Genomic DNA, 21,261 nt, shown 5'->3' on the forward strand with positions numbered 1-21,261 from the left:
ATTTGCTTATTAGTCTTTGCTTTGTTTTGTTTTAAGCCGATTTAAAAATAAAATATGTCCGTAGTCATGTGTAACCCTAGGGAAATCAGAGAACAAAAAGCCTGCATCCAACCACATGTCTGAGGGACCAGTTTACTCCTGTGACTGCCCTTACTGTGGCCTGTATTTTAAAAGAATGCTGAACTCTGTAACTTTAATAGAGTCCATCAGTACCCACATCCAAACTAGTAATGAATGGTTAAAACATGCAGGCCTGCCCTAACTGGTTTGGCTCAGTGGATAGAGCATTGGCCTCCTGACTGAAGAGTTCTGGGTTCGATTCCTGCCAAGGGCATGCACCTTGGTTGCTCTCATTGATGTTTCTAACTCTATCCTTCTCCCTTCCTCTCTGTAAAAAAAAAAATCAATAAAATATATATATTTTTAAAAAAATTCAGGCCGTAGAGCGAGCCCAGAGCCACATCCTCAGAATGCCCAGGGTGGAGACCTCATGTTATTTTTAACAAGCTGGCCTGCTGATTCTTATAATACACATGAAGGCTTTGAAAAACATTTCGTTTGGGGGTTTTCAACTACAAGAAAATAGTACAGAAACACAGTTTGTCAAAATTTCTGAAGATTGTGTATTTTGACTGTATCAATGTAAATACCTTGGACATTCAAATATGCTTAATTATATTTTCACACAGGTCAAGTCATGACCCTTATGCAAATGTAATTTACACACATGTCAGAGTTTCAATTTAACTCATTAGTTAATGAAGAAACCAGCAAAGTGTCAACAACCAGTGCAAATGAGATCAGAAAAAGAAAAATACCCGCCCCCCCCCCCCCCCCATACACACACATGAACACACAACCAGGGAAGCTGGAATGAATTTAATGATGGGAGCACAAGTGGTTACTATCAAATAATATATTAAAACAATGTTTGCTGTCAGCTTTTCTAAAAGCGGAAAATCAAATGTCTGTCTATTAAATAACATCATTTGTATTTGTACAAGAGTCTGTATTTTTATTGAAAGGAAACAGTTTCTACAACTTCTGTCAATTAGCATATTCCCTCCTTATTGGCTGTGAGTGCTGCCATCTTTGCAACAGCGTGAGGGTCAGTTAGCATATTCTCTCTTTATTATACAGGACTAGGGGCCCTGTGCACAAATTTATACACCTTGAAAGGAACTGTGGGACATGAGGCTGTGATAGGCACAGGGGTGTGTCTTAGCCCCTCCTCCGCACCTCCGCCCAGCCCCTCCCACTGCTCCCTGGTCCCCTGTCTGCCAGCAGCCCCAATCCCACGGCCACCATCCCACACTCTGATAGCACCAGCCCTGCTCACACCCCTGACAGTGCCAGCAGGGGGTGCTAGCAGTGGCTGCAGCCCCAATCGCCCCTCCGGAGCAGGGGGAGGTGGAGAAGACTTTGGGTGAGCAGGGCCGAGGTGAGCGGCAGCTCGGGTGCTGGCAGCAGGCTTGAGCACCAGGTGGGACCTTGGTGCAGGGGACCACAGAATTTTCAATCACCACCAGAGGCTCATCCCAAAGACAGCAACTGGTTGTTTAGTTGTTCTGCTGTTCGGTCTATTTGCATATTAGCCTTTTATTATATAGGAATTAACAAATGGTTTTGTTTTGTAGATAAGTGTTTTGCTTTCAGTTTTTTTGGACATTCTCAGCTATTTTTATTGGTCCTTAAATAGTTGCAGGTGCAAGATGCTCAGGTTATAAGATACAATGAAGTGAACGAGGCTGCTACACACAGACTGACAACTGCCATTGTCTGCAGGTCTTTTCCTCTTGTCTTAAGATTGGAGGGAAATTAGCAGGTAGTATCTTCGCATTGTGAGAATAAAACAGACCTCCATTTCTTTTCCATTTTAGGTTCTTTAATGTTTAAGTATTATATATGAATCCTTCTTTCTCCATTGACCTCTCCTCACTCATTCCCCTCCCCCCGTACATGCCCTCACCCCCCTACTGACTGTGTGTGTGTGTGTGTGTGTGTGTGTCTCCATGGGCTATACTTACTAGTATGTGCATGCATACAAGTCCTTTGATTGATCTCAGCCTCCCAACTACCCCTCCTTCTCTCTCAGGTTGGATGGTCTGTTTGATGCTTCTATGTCTCTGGATCTGTTTTCGTTCATTTGTTTATGTTGTCCATCGTATTCCACATATGAGTGAGATCATGAGATATCCTTCATTTTTCTCTCCTTTTACACTAGTTTCAGGTTAAACTTTTTCTAGGAAATAAAATGTACTAAAGAGTTAGTTTCAACTGTCTTTAATATAATCTTTTCCATTTTAATTATTCATTATATTAACAATATTCTATGTATGTTAATATTTTATTTACCCTTATTTGTTTCCATTTTTTTTCCAGTGCACCAAAAACATTCAGTAATTTTATTTTCAACCCTGTCAGGGTTGCCAGTAAGTTGTATATAAATGGATAAATAAATATACCAAAGAACTTTTCGTTTCAGAAGTTGTAAAACTTTAGTAGAATAGTCACCTTGAAAAAAATCCTTTAGAAAAAAGAGGAATTAATTATCTAACTCTAATTTATTGATCATTAGAAATTTACCTTTAGGACATGTTTTTTAATCAGTTTGGTATTCTTAATGAGCCATTTCATGGGACTGTTTTTTGTTGTGTTTTTTTCTTAGATTTTTAAAAATCATTAGACAACTGTGAGATGTTTTTTGTTTTGTGTTGTTTTTTTTTTTTAAACATATATGTTCTTTTCTAACATTCTGGCAAGCTATATAATTTTTGCAAACTCATATATACAGTCCTCTGCTAATCTCAGCAGAAGTTAGCATCATATCAATTCTTTAAAAATAATGTATTAGAAGTTTAAAAGTGATTATACAAATAAAATTTAAAAGTCTAAAATATCCAATATTATTTCTGTATAAAATTAGAATAAGTTTAGAAACAGTGGACATATATCATAGACAATAAATAAACAATCTAGACATAGATGTTTACCTAGGAATGTACAAAGTTCAAATGCTTTTGTATTCAATTGAATGATTATTTTGGTAGCATGTAATTATAATCTTGTTTTTCCTTTTCTGTATTTAATTTGATTGCTTAATTTCTCGCTGTAAGGGACGGCTTGCTTCATTTGGATATAATCAAGTCAGGATCACAGAACTATAAATATTTATAGTTTGAAAAGACTTCATCTTATATTTATATACTCTATAGTTCTATTAATGGATATAAAATCAGTTAATGCATTTAAACTACTTCAATCTGTGTCTGGCACATAATAAGTGCCCAAGAAGTCGATGATGATGATGATGATGATGATGATGATGATGATGATGGTAATGATGATGATCTAAGCCAAATATGTAAAATGAATTTTTCTGAAGGATTAAAATACTTAAATATAGAACAAGAACTAAAACAAAGTTATCTGGTTCTCATTTCAATATTTTTTCCCCAATTTTGGCTTATTTGCTATGTAATAGATTATGCAATGTGCTGTTAAGGGGGAAAATCATATAAATTACTATTTGTATTCTTTGGACATAATTGTGTTTTATGTGTGATATTTGTGTAGTCTTACAATGAGGCATATAAAGAGTGTGCTGGAATAATATCATTTGTGGAATATAATGAACAACATAAACTGATGAATAAAAATAGATCCAGAGACAGAGAAGCATGGAACAGACGTCAAACCTCAGAGGGAAGGCCAGGGGAGTTGAGGGGGTGGGGGTGTGTGGAAGGGGGTAAGAGAGCAACCAAAGACCTGTATACATGCATACAAGCATAACCAATAGACACAGATATTAGGGGGTGAGGACATGTGCTGGGGGTGGGAGCGGATAGGGAGAGGTCAATGGGAGGAAAAGGAGACTGATGTAATATTTTAAACAATAAAGATTTAATTTTTTTTTTTTTTTTTTTTTTTTTACAAAAAAAAGAGGGCATTGGAGAAATTAGTTTGAGATTTATAGACAAGATTTTCCCCCCACTAGTAAGTCATTGTGTTTTCAAAAAATATGACTCTTAATGCAAACACATGTTTATGCTAAATAACCGGAAAGGTTACCTGAGGTGGCATGGCCAGCCCCGCCCAGGAAGGCTGCCTGTGTCTCCTCCGTGCACTGCTGTGCAGTGGGAGTGCCCTCAGGTGAGCTGACAGTTTGGGGAGCGTGTCCTTCACATGAGCAGTGACGGCCCCCAGGGAGGAGGGAGGATTGTCCCTCACCACTGAGAAGGTGTGTCAGCTCCGAGAAGACAAGCAGTCACTTGCCAAAAAGAGGCTGCCTGTGTTTTTATGGTTTTCTCTTTCCTGCACCTTTTTCCCTGTTTGATACCATCTGTGAACCACACTTTTCTGGGCATAAAGTATTTCACCAAACAGGACTATGCTACGGGTATAGTAAGTGCACATTGGAAAGAATTCTTAGTTATCATTTTCAGAATAAGGATGGTTTGTTCAAGAAATCCGGAGTGTTCTTCAAGTGAAAATGGTTTCTTTCTTTTTTTTAAATAATAAAAATGGGTTTTATTTTATGGAAGTAATAGGCCTGACTGATAGAACTTTGTATTTCCTTATATTCTAAATTCTTACAAGAGATATTTTCTGTATATGATAATATAAATATATATAATATTTATATTTTAATTATTTGGATAATATAAAAAATATAATACTTATATTTTAATTATTTGGATAATATAGATAATATAAAAAATATAATATTTACATTTGTCCCTAGACTTGATGTATAATGGGTAAGTGCAATGATGTAGACATATAATAGATCATACAGTGACAGAGTATTGGCAAATATTTTAAATGCAGCAGACTACATATTGATTAATGAGAAAGAAGGAGGAATCTGAGGATTCTACTTTTGTGTCCTGAGGCAAGTAAGAGGCTAATGTGGTATATTGATCATAATATTGAACGAGAATAAGAAGACACATGCTCTGGATAGTTCTGCTACTAAAAGCAATTGTTACCTAGCTAGACAATGCCACTGTATGCAGCTTTTCTGTTTCAACTATAAATGAAAGCATTATACTGAAATGTCTCTAAGCAACTGTCAGTATTATTTTCTATGACTAGTTAAATATTCAAAATGAAGAAAAAATAATAAAAGAATATGGCCTCAATCTATCTATATAAAAGGTTAATATGCTAAGTGTCCTTCCCACCTTCCAACCAGTCATTATGACAACTTGCTTTATAGCCAGGCGGAAACACGTGACACTGTAACCAAATATATGTGAAGTGTCTTCCCACGCCTCATCTCATTTGATCCTCATAGAAGTCCGGGAGTAGGTAGATAGAAGACGAGGTGGAATCCTTTTCTTCTCTTAGGATGGAAAACAGAGATTGAGAAAGCTGAGAAACTTGACCTGACTGAGAAGTAGTAAGAAACGGTGGACCTTGAAAATGACTTCAGGTTTTCTCACTGTGCAGAAGATAGTCAAACACTGCTGCAGTGAAATATTTTACCCGTTGTCCTCCCTGCGTGATCTACAATAATAATCTGCTTCATGTTGGTATTTACTGCTGTGTTTCTGACAATTACCTGAAAGAGAAGTTGGGGTGCTTCACTGGGCAGGAAAAAGTTAGCTACATCAGAAAGCAGGTCTAATTAAGCAAGCTTATCTATATCTATAAAAGGCTGTTGACTTGCTCATGCACGAAAAATATAAAGCTCCCACTGGTGCCAATCGCATGCATATGTTTCGCTCTATCATTGTTGATCATGAATTTGGTTGACACTTCTATTATAGAGAAAGGGCAAATAGAGATGTTAAAATAGTTATTCTAATTAATTTCCTTTCAATGTGCATGAATTCATGCACTGGGCCACTAGTGTTGATATAAACATCAGTAACATGGCATATTGTGAAATACAAGTTTTCCATGTACACTTTTCTAACCATTATCTGCATTTCAGTTATGGTGCATGATTTCACTTAGTAGAGATAATGCATATTTGTACATTTACTTATAAATATTTCTGGAATTAACTGATAACTGTGCATGCCAATCAGAAGATTGGACTCACTAGGCAAAATTACATTGTAGATATTTCCAGTGTTCTTTTAACTGCTCTTCTCACAAAACTTTTTTCATCAAAATCTATTGAAGGACACCTTCTTACTTGTACTTAAAATACAAATAGAGGATACATACATTAAAATGAAGGGTGTTTAAAACAAGAGACAATGAATTATATACTATATTTTTTAAAAGTTAACCAGATGAAAGCAATTTAATTGATTTTCTGTCCCCTGAAGTGGGGAATTAAGGACTAATTAAGCAAGTGATATATATTAATATAGTGATATATATATTAAACTTCTGCTGATTTTTTATAAAGAAACTTGAAATTTTATTTCTAATTGGTGAAAGACTTAGTGATATTGAAATGATGGAAGCTAAATGAAAAAAAAATAATTATTGATTGGACTTGAGAAATTGAGGAGATAGGCAAGCTAGAGAGGAATTTTAAGTGAGCAATAATAGATTGAAGGGCAATTAGCGCAGGAACAAGGGTGGAGAAAGAGGCAACATAATATCATGTCAAGGAGATTGAATTACTGAGACTAACGCAAAACTGCTGTTTAGCTCAGAATTCTTGTTAGGAATGAAATTAAATTATCTTCTTTGACCCATTTTTCAGAAAACCTTTTGATTCTACTTTGATTGCTAAGTCAGACAATTAGTATGAAACAAGATTTTTAGGCTTCTCAAAGTTATTTATTTTATTTTTATAAAGTTAGACTTATAAACTCTCAAATACTGTCTTCTGAGGGTTTGGGCCTCAGAAATAAAAATTACAGGTTTAATCAACCCAGTCCACTGCCCTGTATTCAACTGAGCAGCGGTGGGTTCATAGTTCTACAGTTCTAGTTCATAGAACACTCTCCTCACGTAGTCCAATCCCTTAATCACTCCGGAAAACCTCCCTGGATTCAGTCAACATATTTGTTGATCATGTATCTGTTGCATTTTTATTAGGTGGCAGAGACCTTTTTAGATCCTAGTGATAAAGCGATGGATGAACCTACATCATAATTCTTACCTGCCAGAAAAAATTATATTCTTGCAGAGATAGCATAAATTAACAAAATAAATCAAGAGAATGGATGCTGCTTTGCATTGATATTAAGTGCTGTAGAAAAAAACCAGAAAACAGGAACGCCTGGCTGGGAGAGTGGAGGACACGGCAGGGCCATCGTGGGTACCAGGGAAGGGGCCTGGGAGAAAGTGCTGTTTGACTAAGACAGGGAAGGAGCATGTGCAAGCTGCAAATGTGTCTCTGGGAGAGATACGGGAAGTGGGAAGATGCTGCTGGTGTTGGAGAGACAGACAGGATTTTCACAAGGTACTTTAAAATCTTGTTTTAACTTTATGGAAGGCCTGGCAAGCAGAAAACAAAGCCAGGTTAAAACCAAAGCATAGGCTGTGTTGGAGGACTTCATTTAGGAGTTGGGAAATTTGGGGAGGAATTTGGGGAGGCAGCATTTGAGAATTTATCAATCTAACTTCCAGGAACAGGTCAGTGCGATTTGAGCCAAATGGCCAGTAGGGGGAGCAGTCGAAGATGAAATCAGAGTAGTGAAGAGGGCTTGGTCCTGGGACCCACAATCCCTTTCACTGACTTTTATTTGAGTGTTTGGGAAAAACAGACATGGTACTCTCCTGCTTTACTGAGTGTAAGACAAAAGGGGATGAGCGTGGAAGCCAGTGCAATAGCGCAGGCACGGAATAACTGCGGCCTGGGCCAGAGAGGCGATGCTGCAGGTCGGGAAATGGTCAGGGACCTGTTTCTGTAGAGAGCCCAGAGAGCCTGTCGCAGGGCGTGGGGAATGAAGATAGGCTGGCGCCCACCAAGCTAGGGAAAGCTTCAGACAAAGTGGGGTTGGGAGTGGATATCAGGAGTTTGGTCTGGGACCCATTACATTTAATATGGCTACTAAATACACAAATGGGATTCTGAAGTAGGCAATTGGGATAAGTGGGTGTGGGATTAATGGAGGAGGTCCAATGACAGATATAAATATGGGGCCGTACATCTTTAGATTATTTATTTTTTAATGGGTTTGGATGAGATCACTTAGGGAGTGATAGTCAATGAAGACTCGTGCTCAGTGACTGAGCCATGGGACATGGCAATCACATAAAGAAACCAAAACTATGAGGATAGGCCAGGAAAGAAACTGTTGATGGTCTAAAGAGAAATGAGTCATGGGCTAGCCCCTCCCTAGCTGGTTTGGCTCAGTGGATGGAGCATCAGCCAGGGACTGAAGGGTCCTGAGTTCAATTCCGGTCAAGGGCACCTTATCTTGGTTGCAGGTTTTCGGTGAGGGTGAGGGTAGAAGGTAACCAATCAATGTGAGACATCAATGTTTCTCTCTGTCTCTCCCCCTGCCTCCCTCTCTCCATAAAAATCAGTGGGAAAATATCTTTGGGTGAGGATTAGAATAAAAAAAGGAGTCATGGGCTAACCTTAGAATTCCTTTCTTCAGAGAGTAATTTATCTCAGGGTTTCAAGCTGAGTATTTCGTGCATTTGTGTGTTTCTTTAAATTTTTATTGTTTTCAGAAAAGAAGGGAAAAGGAGCAAGAGTTAGAAACGTTAGTGATGAGAGAGAATCATTGATGGGCTGCCTCCTGCAGGCCCCACACTGGGGATGGAGCCTGCAACCTGTGTATGTGTCCTGAACAGCAATTGAACTATGACCTCCGAGTTCATAGGTTGACGCTCAACCACTGAGCCACACGTACCAGGCTCATGTTTTTGTTTTTATGTAAATGCTATCTTGGTAAAATGCCTTCTTCATTACCAATCCATTATTGATTTTATACAGGGCTCACCAAATAGAAGCATGTGTTTTTTGTTTTTTGTTTTTTTCCAGAAAAATCGGTGATTCTATGTGAATAGCTGAAAAGAACAGGATGTGAGTGAGAGCCTATTAATTCTGAAAACAGAGTTTATTAATTCCTGGCAATTACAGGGAAGCTTTGATTTCAAATGTACTTTTGCTATAAACTGCCGGCATTTCACTACAATATGTAGTATCAAGAATGTATTCTCCATCCGGGACCGGTTTGGCTCAGTAGATAGAGCGTCGGCCTGGGGACTGAAAGGTCCCAGGTTCGATTTCGGTCAAGGAAATGTACCTTGGTTGCAGGCACATCCCCAGTAGGGGGTGTGCAAGAGGCAGCTGATCGATGATTCTCTCTCATAGATGTTTCTGGCTCTCTAACCCTCTCTCTTCCTCTTTGTAAAAAATCAATAAAATATATTAAAAAAAAAAGAATGTATTCTCCAGATTTTCCTTTACACCCAGAAGTAGCAAAAAAGTATTTTTCCAAATACATGCACTGCACTGATGACAGGTTTGTGAATTTGCATCCTATATCAGAGGATCATTTATGATCAGATAGCTCCGTGATACATGGAATGTTTAAATGAGTTTGTTTTAGTCCAATTGAATCTTCCATTTCCAGTTACTCTCTCGCTCTCTCTCAGGTCAGTACCCCCACACCCACTCACTATGCGTGTCTTATCAAGAGATCATTAACCGTATTGGGGGAATAAAACAGTCAATAATTTATTAGCTGACAAAAATATTCCCAAGCTTTTCAAAGTTCTTCTGTCACGTAGTTTTAAAGTTGTGTGCTTATTTAATGTTTCTCTATAAAATAATCAACATGCTCTCAATATGTTTTGATGAGAAACAGGAAATTAGGGATATAAACTCAGACACTCATTTTAATTTTCTAATGCACATAAACCAACATCCTGTCTCATAAATACGTTAATGCATTTTTCTCATGGCTATAAATTAGCACCACACAACTAGACAACAAAATGTGTGTTTTATGTTCTAAGTAAGTGCATTAAGTATACACCACACTCCCTCTGCAGGGTTAGTTTTAATAATTATTTGGCACATAATACAAAAAGACTGGACACTTGTCATCTCTATCGTGTTTCATAAAATGAATAAATTAGGAAGGGCTTAGAAACAGCCAGTTCTTATATTTTTGCATTTCTGCAAACAAAAAGGCGGAGGCCAGTATAGGCAAGTTTAAATCTCAGCTTCACATAAAAGCAGACAGGTTTGTATGACCAGCTGTTATTACTTTCATGCTATTAGTGACCGTTAAATTCAACTATGTGTAAATTCTAATATCACGCTATGTCTGCATGCAGAACAACTTCAAGTTCCCATCCCAAAATCACAGTCTTGTTTCTTTACAAGTGATACTGTTATTTAATAAACTCTTCCATTTTAGAATAAATTTAGATTTTGATAAATGTACAGGTAGTATAGAGATCTTGTAGACCTATCACCCACATCAGTATGTCAAACCACCGTGAGACATTCATTAAAACTGGTTGGACAGCAGTGTACATTATTGTAAACTAAACTCCAGAGTTTACTGGGGTTTTCCCAGTTTTCCAGCAGTCCCAGTATCCAGTCCATAACATCGCACTGTGTCTAGCCATCAAGTCCCCTCACTTTTCAGGACCTTCACAGTTTTGAGGATTACCGGTCAGATATTCTGTGCAATGTCCTCAGCTTTATTTTCCTCTCAATGTTTGAGTGAGTAGCCTGGGGTTATGGATTTGGGTGAATATCACAGAAGTGGATTTATCTTCTTATCATATCATTTCAAAGGGGATACATGCAATCAACTGAGTTATCACTGATGGTATTTAAACTGATTACTTGGTTAATATAGTTAGACACTAAAGTCATTTTTCTGTGGAGCTATATTGACACAGTATTACTTGGAAACTGTCACTAAGTTTTGCTCCATTTCTTGGAGAGAGGAATACCTGATGAATTATTTAATACTTCCTTATTTATTTATTATTTATTTATGTAATAATTCATCATCTCAATGTGGAGGCATGTATATTTATTATGTACCTCGCGTTATAATCCAAAGATAGTTTATTCACACTGTTGTTCACATTGTCCCAGCATTGGCCAGGAAGAGCCTGTTCAGGATGACACTGTGTGTCTCTCTGATGTGTCCCAGTCCTTCCCCTTTCAGCTCTGACAGCTTTCCAGTTCTGTGGGTTGGCTGAGTGACATTCTATATTTTGTGTGTTCCAGTTGTAGAATCAGACATTTTGGCTCAGAGCTCTCATTGCCTTACTGGAGAATAGTGTTTGGAAGCCAGTATCAGGGGTCAGGGGGTGCTCATGCTATTGGGATGTCACTGCTGGTGGCCTTTCCAAGTGTACAGAGCTGGGAAATACATGTGTATATACTAACCCCTGTTTGTGCGTGCACACACAGGCACACACACACAGTTATTTCTTATCTATGCTTCCAGATCTGTTCTGTCGTAGGGGAAATATACTAATGTTTTCAACACTAATCTGACACACATTTCCTTCTAGCTTAAGTAAATATTTCTAGCTTTTAAGGGGACCACTGTTCTTATTTGTTCAGGAGTGGGGTGGGGGGTTTCTAGTATGTGTGACAGTCAGTGCTATTGCCTTGGCAATCAACAGGTGACCTGGAACGGTGGTTCATTCTAACTCCCTCTTAAATATTAAGGAACCTGGCTCCTCCAAAGTTATTACTGAAAAAAGTATTTGTTCAAAGGCAAGATGAACCAATGGATTTCAATGTAATATAGTGCAAAACAGTCCATTGAAATAGCTTTCTCATCCACCAAGCAACTGACCAGTTTTGGTGAGTATCAACGAACATTCAAAAATATCTGAAAAGGTTAGCAAAATACTCTCCCCTTTTCCAACTAATAGTTGAGGCTAAATTTTTTGTATACTTTAACTAAAACGACATATCACAACACTCTGAATGCAAAAGGGAAGATTAAAATGTGTCAACTGTTGGGGCAGATGAAAATCCAACTCTCATATCTTAAAAGTAATTTTGAAAATTTAAACAATGCCACTTTTCTCATAATTTTTTGCTTGTTTTTTTGGGGGGAAGTTCTTACTCTTCTACATATTTATTGTTTGTGTTACCACCATATACTGAGACTATTATCATTAATTTAATCAAATTATGAACGAAATGTTTCCAATATTATTTAAATTTCCAATATGGTAGATGGTCATAGGTATCATTCACATACCCTAAATTCTTGTGATTCTTAATAATTTTTAGGAGTCTACAGAGGCTCCTAAGACAAATATTTGGGAGCAGTTGCCGTAAATATTAGAAAGAAGCGTTTTGAGTACTAAAAACCGTTCTGAAGTCTAAAAACCAATAAGGAGGAATTTTTCACAACAGTTGAGTCAGAGATCAGGCTAGATTCCTCCCACCAGTCCCCTGTGTGGGTCCCATGGCTGTGAGCCACGTGGGGCAAGCAGGGGGACATGCCTGCTGCAAGCATCCCCAGAGCACAGAGAGTAGAGAGGGCTTTCCTTGTCCAGCAGTGAAGCCTGGCAGTGGCCATGCTTTTCTTGCCACTGGCTTGCTCCCAGGTGTGGCTCACAGACGACCACCCTCCCACATCGCCCTGACTGAGTACCTGACTGAGGACCGGCTAGACCAGTGTTTCCCAACCTTCTCTCATGATGAGAATCACCTGATGGAGTTGTTAAAACACAGATTCCTGAATCCCAACTAAGAAGTGCTAAACTAGAATTTTTGGGAACATATAGGTAAAATTGTATACTTAACTAGTGCTCTAACACAGATGTTATATACAGAGCACTAAGTTAGGTATGCAATTTTACCTATATGTTCTCAAAAATTCTAGTTTAGCACTTCTTAGTTGGGATTCAGGAATCTGTATTTTAACAACTCCACCAGGTGATTCTCATCATGAGAGAAGTTTGGGAAACACTGAGTTAAACGATGACCAGGCTGTTATTATAATGCTATCACGTGCCCAGCTCAGCATGTTTGTGGTGGCTCTATAATTAGGAAGGTAACGATCCCATTTCCTTTTTGGAGGAAACGTGTTTCTCTGGAAGTAGGATGAGGGATGATGTGGAGATAACCACGCACACTCGAGAGAGGACAGCTAGCGATGGGCTGTTGTTATAATCCAAATTAAACAATAACAGCTTTGATTGAAATGAGGACAAGGGTGGCGTAGTAGCTAGCTAACCAGATTGCTACACCGTCCATAGCACCCTGCCCTTGGCTTTCCCAGTTGTGGTTTCCTGTCCCTCTTTCCCGACCCCCCAAAGAGACCCACCCGGTGTTCTGTCTCTTGACATTTTTGCAGTTTGGTTTTGAGGTCTGTGAACCACGAATGTTTCTGAGCCTCCTCCAGAGAGCAGAGGAGCCATGCCTGTGGGTCCACCCTATTTAGTGGCGTCTCTTTGATGTAAATCACAGAGGAGTGGTTGGTTTCTAAGGCAAAAACATTTGCTCAGGGTCCGGCCATTCTGACCTCCCAATTATGCAGACCCAATAGCGTTCCCAGCCAAATGAGTCCATTATTAGAAAATTCAATTCCCCTCCTCTTAGAGAGAGAGCTTCTACATTAGTTAATTTTACTTTCTAAAGATAATGAAGCATTAGTGTATTCATGCATGGATGTTCAGTCATGGGCAATTATCAGATTAAGTGAAACATTTGAATGTATAGCTTCCATTTTCAAAGCCTCTGAGAGCAGTTTTTCACAAAGCATTTTCTCCATTTGTATTAGGAGGGGAAAATCAATTCTTAAAAATTAATCTCCTAAGTTGCACAGAAAGAGAAATTGATAATGAAACAAAAATATTGGCAATATACATGGTTAATGGACAGAACGTAATACATTTTCCTAATATAAAAGATCAGTCCTAGTTAATGATGACACTGTTAAATACACGCTAGAAAGAACTCTACTTTATTCCAATAATTCATGTTTCCGACACTTTATTTCAAGTATTACCCTGTCTCATACATACTTCCTCTCGTCACATGGAGAATGTGTAAACCGTCACACAAATAGGTAAAATCACTCTTATGGAGATGCCCATGGGCACGTTTCCACTCCAAACTGATTTGCTTTTCGGCCTCATAGGTTAGCGTTAAGGAACAACGGAAAATAATGCACACTTCTTTTAGATTCCGCTCCAGGAGAGCACGGCAGGAACTTGATTATGATGATTTTATTGATCTGAAAATAGACCCAAGGCAATGGTGCCGTTATTTCATTCACAGGGCAAACTGTCATTTTGTAAGATGGTCTCCTTCTGAATAGAGGCCCTTCATGGAGATTCAGGGATAATGCCATCCTTACCAATCAAGCCCACAATCCTAGCTGTACCCATGTTTAATAGCATCTGATTATAACAAAATAATTCAGCGCAACTATCTGGAGAACCTCAGCTTCTTCCAAGTGGAGTGGAGTTCACACCCATGAAATTAAAGAATATGAGTCATTGTGGTTGGGGATGGTTTCTTTATTTATTTATTTATTTATTTACTTATTTACTTATTTTTAACTGCTCTTTATTGGTGAACATTTTACAGATGTCCTCCTTGGGAGTCCTTAGTCACTAAGTTGATTTTCCTGTACAAGTGCATGCTCCCTCTGAGACCTGAAGGTTAGGTATTTTGACTTCAAATATATATTTTCCCTCTTATACTGAATGTAAGGCGGATCTGTCCTATTATTAAATATAACTGTGCCATAACTGGGATTTAACTGAAGTTATAGTCTTACAGTCACTCGCTCAGGCTTAAGTAACAGAAGTAGTGGCAGGCATGATTTATAATAAAAATGCATGACCTCTAGGGTCAGCCCAGAGTTCCCTCTGTCCGGATGACAGCCCTTCACTTCGTCCCATGTCCCCTCCCCGCATCCAGGAATCATTCCCTTCGCACTGCCAAGAACCCTGGGGAGGCTGACGTTATTTCAGGAAGTCCCACCAGGTTTAAATGGAGTCGCTTAAGGAAATTTGTGTTTCTATTGTTCTCCCTTCTCTCCTCTGTCACCCAAAAATAAAAGGAGCGTGCAACTGTGTGCAATGATCACTGAGACCTGGTCACCTCTCCTTTCGAGGACTGACCCTCCACGTTGTGTGCAGAGAGCAGAGTCAGTGGCAGTTTTCTTATCTGAATCTTTAGAAGCTTGCCACCCAATTTTAGGTGTAAAATGAGGTTTAAAGCCAACCACCCATAAAATATCTGTTTAAACTAGAGCTGCCCTTGTCTGAAATGCTCGCTGCTTTGCAAAAGCTGTTCTCACTGTTTATTTTTTTCACAGTTGGTTGAATCTTGACCTAACGTACAACACTGAATTCCTTCACAGTGAGGTCTCCATTTCACAACATTCTCTTTAAAACCGTAAGAACGCCTGCTGAATAACATACAAATAGAGATAAAAACTCATAAGAAATAAAATTTTATGGACAAAATTCATAGGTGGGTGAGAGTCAATAGTCATGTGTGTTAAAGAACTTTCTTTAAACTCAATTCACATTCTATTTAGTCAAAGAAGGCCAGCTCTTTGATTTAAAAGATTTCAAAAACAGATGTATACCATTCTACATACAAAAAAGCTTGTCACTAGGTTCAGCCATGGCAATTACCTTGACATTATTGTAAAGATTCAAAGAATACGGCATGGGGGTGTGAAATGAGCATTTGTTACACAGAATATGTTAGAAAGTCAAGGGACATTACCAGGGGCATTGTTATCCGCAGAAGTGGAGTTCTGGTGGAGCTGTGAAGAAAGGAACTTCCCAGGAAGGTGTTATATTTAATCTGGCCAACATAAAACCCCGGTCTCCGATGGCCCATCCCCGCTGTTCTGTCCTGGGGAGCGCTCCCTCTGCAGGGCCAGAACACAGGCCACTGGTGCCTGGGGTCCACACAGCCATGGGCCGGGCGGCTGCTGAGGTCACAGGAATGTGGGGCGAGAGCATGAACACACAGGCAAGTGCAGGTCATGGAGGGAGAAGGAGGAGAGATTTTTGTCCACGTGGAGCTGTGTTCTCAAGCTTGGAAGGAAGCTGGAGCTTATTCCGAATCACCAGGTGCCTTCCCACACTTCCATGGGCCCGCTCTGGCTCCGCTGCCCCCAGGTTAGATGACAGGCCTCTCTCAGTAGCCTGGCTACTGGGCACACAGGCATGATGGCCAACGCCATCTGGGACAGTGGGGACTCAGGGTTGATCATAGAGGTAATGGGGTTGAGAGGGGAGGAAGCCCGGGTAGAAATGCCTAACCCACTGGGCACTGTCTGTTTTTGGAATTATTATGAGTGAGAGAAAAGACACTATTGTCTTAATTTTATTTTATTTTATGCCACTAAACTCAATACCTATCCAATACCAAGAGTAAGCCCATTTTCCAAACATATTTTGAGCCAGATGGAAATATTCTAGTTTTCTCACAATTAATTCTATAACATATGGCATACTAATCATTCAGAAAGTTAATATATAATTAATATGCTAGTTAAAGAAATGTTCTGTTAATTTTTTTTATTAATCCCCAAACTATCATGTTCACAAGTTTTCACTAATGGAGACCCAATAGAATTGAGTAAGGGCAGAAGTATTAATATCTAAAGAATTTGCCTGTATAGAGCATATTTGCATGCATGGGGTGGGGGGAAGAAAACAGATTGCACACTTGTTGCACACATAGTATACATTTATTGAAAGAGAAAAAAGTTGAATTTTTATTTTTTTTAATATATCTTATTGATTTTTTACAGAAATGGCTCTTATTAGTGCCAGATCTCTACTTTGGAATATTGACTCTCACCTGGCACTGTCAGCTAGATACAGCCAGAAACAATGGTTTTTGCACTGGTACCTTAACAAGAACTGATCCCATGATACTGCTATTATATCTCACTTATATAACATTTAAATTTGGGGTTTTCTGTGTTAATAATAACAGTGTTATCTGTCTAGGTACCTTGTACCTATTTTTCCACCCATCCATCTACAAGATAACGCAAATTAAAAGCCTACAAAAATTTAAAATGAAAGCAAGTATAAAAAGTAATATATCATTTAATTAAAACACTGAACTTATGTGTAATAAATTAATAACCAGAAGCAATGCTAGGCAGTTTATGTACAGTCTCTCATTTAAACTTTTACAAGTTTTCTTTATAGATTAAAAATAAGTTTCATAGAGATTAAATAACTTTTTCAAAGTAATAAGTATGGTGTACAGAAACTGAGATTGGATGTTTAATTTAAACTACTACACAATTAAATTAAGTGGAAGGGAATCATGGGAGAGATAGAGTTAATCATTAAAGAAAATATAGTTTATCTGTATCCTCAATATTTTTCCAACCTGCTGCCATTCTTGTATTTATTATCCTGTAAAACCTCTTTTCAGCATTGTTGCAAGATCCAGAAAAGTTAATTGTTATTTTTCTCTCATATTTTAATATTATTTTCAATATGGCATCATCATATTTAGGTTTCCATTGGTTTATTAACATTGCTGAAGTTTGATTATGATGGGTCTATTAGTGTTTTTCCTGTGTTCATTATATTTCTATTTCTGGATAAAGATTGTAATCTATTGTACAATTACAATTTTTATTATAAACCCATGAGTCACTAATACCGGTAATATTTAAAATTATAACCCTCTTGCTTTCAGGGGGCAAGAATCTTTGCCTGATTTGTTCATGCATTTCCAAATCTGCAATCTGTTCCAATTCAGTGCTGCAACCTATTTCAGTATAAAATAATTCACATTTGCCTGGCCAGTGTGTCTTGATGGTTGAGCATAAACCTGTCAACCAGAAGGTCACTGTTCAACTCCCAATCAGGGCACATGCCCAGGTTGCAGGCTCAATCCCCAGTAGGGGGCATGCAGGAGGCAGCCGATCAATGATTCTCTCTCATCATTGCTATTTCTTTTTTTTTCCTTTTTTTAAAAAAAATATATATTATTGATTTTTTACAGAAAGGAAGAGATAGGGATAGAGAGTTAGAAACATTGATGAGAGAGAATCATCGATCAGCTGCCTCCTGCACACCTCCTACTAGGGATGTGCCTGCAAACAAAGTACATGCCCTTGACCAGAATCGGACCTGAGATTTTTCAGTCTGCAGGCCGACGCTCTATCCACTGAGCCAAACCAGTTTCGGCCATCATTGCTATTTCAAACTCTCTCTCCTTCCTTCCTCTATGAAATCAATAGAAATACACTTGAAAAAAGAATTCACATTTAACATGCATTCTCCAATGAAAGGGAAATGACTAAAACTCCTCTATATTTTTCAGGCATCATTTAATCTTGATTCTATAAAAATACAAAAAGATACATGACAATACCAGTGACATGTATTTTGTCCATCTACCCATCCATAATCATTTTGTCAATCAGAATTTTCCCCATTGACATCTGAGATTAATTATAGGGAAGGGCACTTTCCAATGATAATTTCCTCTTCAATCATCATCCTACTGTATGTCTATTATTGCATTATACTGTCAAACAAATGCATCATGTCACAAACCTATGTTCATATTGGTGACAAATTGCTATTTCTTTGGACAGACTCAGAGATTTTGTTGCCCAAAGAGATGACAATTATAGAAACATCCGAAAACATGACTGCATTTCAGGCTGGGTTTTTTTTTTTTTGTTTTTTTGTTTTGTTTTGTTTTATTTTTATTTATTTATTTATTTTTGTCCAAAAGAACCATGACATTGTAACTGTGACAAGTGACCTGTGAACACTGGGACTGAAGCTTAACCACTGTTTAACCACTGTTTTTGATGTTCTGCCTATTAAGTGTGCCATTTAAAACAAACACTGACTGTTCCTCCTTTCATGCTTATTCAATACACTACATGTATATGCCAAACCCTAATGCCAAAAAATCTCCAGACATGCACAGTGCAAATGAATAAAAAAAATATATATAGTATTACTAAGTTAGCAAAACAATTTTGCTGTCATTAATATGTAAAATACTTTTAAATCTTGGTAGCTCATGGCTTTTACAAACAAGCATAAAATACTTTAAATTCACTGTACAGAGTGGAAAAAAATCACTCTATGTTGCATAATGCCAACTTTTTTGAAGAATATTAGGAACAAATTTATTTAAATAAAAATAACTCAGAGACTACTGGGTATGACTCAATATAGAGTAACCGAAGACCATTGAACCATTGAACTAAAGAACAAAGAGTAAAGAGACAGAGTTTCATTTCTTTTTCTCTGTCTTCTATACACGATAGCAACCCTATGGTGGAACGCAGAATGACTGGTCGCTAGGATGCGCAATGACACCAGGGGGAAAGACGCTCAATTCAGGAGCTGCCCCTTGGTGGTCAGTGTTCTCCCACAGAGAGCACTGCTCAGCCAGAATCTGGGCTAATGGCTTTCTGCTGGGGTCCAATGGATCAGGACTGAGGGAGATGGGCCAGTTACGCCCTGGAGTCTTCCCACAGTCCCTCCCTGGCCCAATCGTGCACTGGTGGGGCCCCTCAACATGGCCTGTGCTCTCTTGCAATCCGGGTCCCCTCAAGGCATGTCTGTTTCAGCTGGATCCCGCAGGTCACTCCCCTTGGGAGGGCGCCATATGCAGGGCTCTGCCTATTGGAGCTGATTGGGCACAAGCCTGCCGCAGGCACAGTGGGGCTGGGATGAAAAGGCAAGTAGGAGCTGTAGGCGGCTTTGGACTGTGCGTTTCTGCCCAATTTCTGCAGGCTACCCAGAGGGACCCCACCTGTGCATGAATTTGTGCACCGGGCCTCTAGTCTGATTATAAAAGACAGAATTTCAACTATACAAACTAAAGAAAGGCTGACAGTCCTTAATTAGGCTGATAGCACTAGTGACACTCCAATGGTTTACTTGTCAGGGTATAAATTCTTATAATATCAAATGAAAGTGACAAACTTCCCCAAGGACCTGGTGTAAGTTCTTCTAGAGGGGATTCATTTACACAAATCACTCCTACGATTTCCCTTTTACATTCATTAGAGTCATCGAGGACATGGTGCAATCCACTTGTTCCACCTGCGGGGTGTGCAGAACAAAGATGTGCAGGGTCCTGGGAAACCTCATTGTGCAACACCGGCCAGAGATGGAATTTTGGAGGGGGATTATTTACATTTTTTTAATATTTTAATTTAGGGATCCTCCAGGGATAACACGGACATATGCACCAGAAGACGACTTTTGCCATGGAGAATAGTTGGGATGTTGAGAGCTGCTCTGGTTGTGGCCATCCATTGCCTGCGTTGCATCTTTAGAAAGACTGTGCCTGATTCACAAGTTCCGAATTTTAGTTTCCAGTGATCGCTTGAGCTCCCTTTTCTACTTTCCGGTGAAATGAGGTCTAGCTCCACCAAAGCAGAACATGTGTCAACGCAGACCTTGAGGAAGGCTCCTGAGCTACAGGGAACGTAATTCTGATAACACCAAGTGCAACAGGAGCCCCTCCCTCCCCAGGAGGTGTGAGGGCCCTGCTGGCCTGGCAGCAGGGATCGCCAGGGTGACAGCCAGAGGATGAAGCGCTGTGTCAGGCAGCACGGCTTCCAGACTCCACACACTGACTGAGCAGAGCTGGCAGCTTCCAGAAGCACAGCGGATCCCCTGCCTGCCTCCCTGCGAGCACACTCGTACCTTTTAAAGATGTGAACGGGGTCAGCGCTTTGCTGAGCATTTACCCACAGAGAAGTGCTTTGGCAGCAGGTTCGCAGCTCTGAAGGATGTGAAATATTAAATATTTATACAAGAAGTGGGACTGCCGAGGTAATATCATTTAAGAGGATGCAGGAGGCTCCATGTGTTCTTAAAACATGGCCTCCTATAGCTTCTTTAATTGCCTGCAATGACAACTATTTGATATGACTTATTTTTTTTAAATATATATTTTTATTGATTTTGTACAGAGAGGAAGGGAGAGAGATAAAGAGTTAGAAACATCGACGAGAGAGAGTCATCGATCAGCTGCCTCTTGCATACCCCCTACTGGGGATGTGCCCGCAACCAAGGTACATGCCCTTGACCGGAATCGAACCCGGGACCTTTCAGTCCCCAGGCCAACGCTCTATCCATTGAGCCAAACCGGTCTCGGCATGACTTATTTTTACCTATGGTCTCCCAAAGACTTCTTTACAATATGTATCGATAGACGGAAGCATCACCTTAGCACCCACTCATTAACAGAGATTCTTTTCTTTTCTTTTTCAAAAATATATTTTATTGATTTTTTACAGAGAGGAAGGGAGAGGTATAATTAGAAACATCGATGAGAGAGAAACATCGATCAGCTGCCTCCTGCACACCCCCCACTGGGGATGTGCCTGCAACCAAGGTACAAGCCCT

The sequence above is a fragment of the Pipistrellus hanaki genome (assembly GCF_964339955.1).
Source record: "Pipistrellus hanaki genome assembly, chromosome: 6".
NCBI classification, from domain to species: Eukaryota; Metazoa; Chordata; class Mammalia; order Chiroptera; family Vespertilionidae; genus Pipistrellus; species Pipistrellus hanaki.